The sequence below is a fragment of the Ursus maritimus genome, unplaced genomic scaffold (genome assembly GCF_017311325.1).
Source record: "Ursus maritimus isolate PB19 unplaced genomic scaffold, ASM1731132v1 scaffold_32, whole genome shotgun sequence".
Lineage (NCBI taxonomy): Eukaryota > Metazoa > Chordata > Mammalia > Carnivora > Ursidae > Ursus > Ursus maritimus.
The window spans coordinates 9268003-9268985 of record NW_024425786.1 but is presented as its reverse complement, the minus strand read 5'-3'; the positions used below and the strand labels follow the sequence as shown (position 1 = coordinate 9268985).

Here is a 983-nt window from a genome sequence, read left to right as displayed (position 1 = left end):
GGGGGGGGGGGGGGGGGGGGGGTTGCCGCGAGAGACTGTGGGCGGTTTAAGGCACAGAGGAAACGTACCCAGGCTTTGTCGGACACAACAGAGGAGCAAAATACAACGCTTTTCACGACTGACGAAGCAGCCGCTGGCCAGGGTCACTGCTAATGCAGGGGGGGAAACGGCGGGGGGGGGGTGGAGATGCAGGGGCACGGGGGGGGGGGGCGACGCCTGGGAACAAAACCCGGTTCCCAAGCGGGAGGCTGGGTCCGCTCCCTCCCTTGTCGCGGCTCTCGGCTCCACACCTCAGCGGCCAGGAGCCCTGAGAACGCCACTGCATGTTCAGAACAGCCTAGAACGTCAGAAAGTGCTTTCTGAGGCCATAATCCTGTTGGACCAACGTGCAGCCGTTACTTGGAGGGGCGGTAGGGCCACTCGGAAAAACATCCCATTCCCCTTCCTCCACGGAGCTCCCCAATTTAAAGTGGAAATTTATGCACATCAGACCTTTCAGCTCAGCTCCTGAATGAAGGGCAGTGACCCTTGGAAACGGCCACGGCAGCTCTCCGGGGCCTGGCCGCCTCCGCGGTATCTTGTGACAGCCGGCCACAATGGGGCGGCCACGTCGAGGGACAGCAAAAGAGACCGGATGACGGCAAGAATACTAAGAGCTGACGACAGGCTGGCTGTCAAGCTCCGGCCCCCTGAGACTTGATGTCCTGAGAGGAATTTCCAAACTGTAGCCGTGGAGTCAAGGCTCCCCCTGGAGCTGTTTGGGGACTGGGGTCCCAGGATGGCTTTGTTTCTCGGCGGTGGTCACAAAAACGGCTGAAGGGACGGGTGGCCTGCCCGCCGGGGCCTGGGTCGCCTTCCGTTCAGCCCCGAGCCTAGGCTGGGCCCTCGCTCACCTGCAGGCTCCCAGATCCGCCCCTGTCCCTCAGCACACAACCTACACAGCACCGCCCCCCCCCCCCCAAGGGTTTCCAAGTTCCAGCTTC

The 983-nt window shown here is 62.6% G+C and overlaps 1 protein-coding gene across 1 annotated transcript in view; it reads right to left on the bottom strand.

The window, feature by feature from the left end:
• VPS13D (vacuolar protein sorting 13 homolog D) overlaps positions 1-983 on the bottom strand; it is a 260740-nt gene that overhangs the window by 5450 nt on the left and 254307 nt on the right. The gene's annotated exons all lie outside the window — the stretch shown is intronic.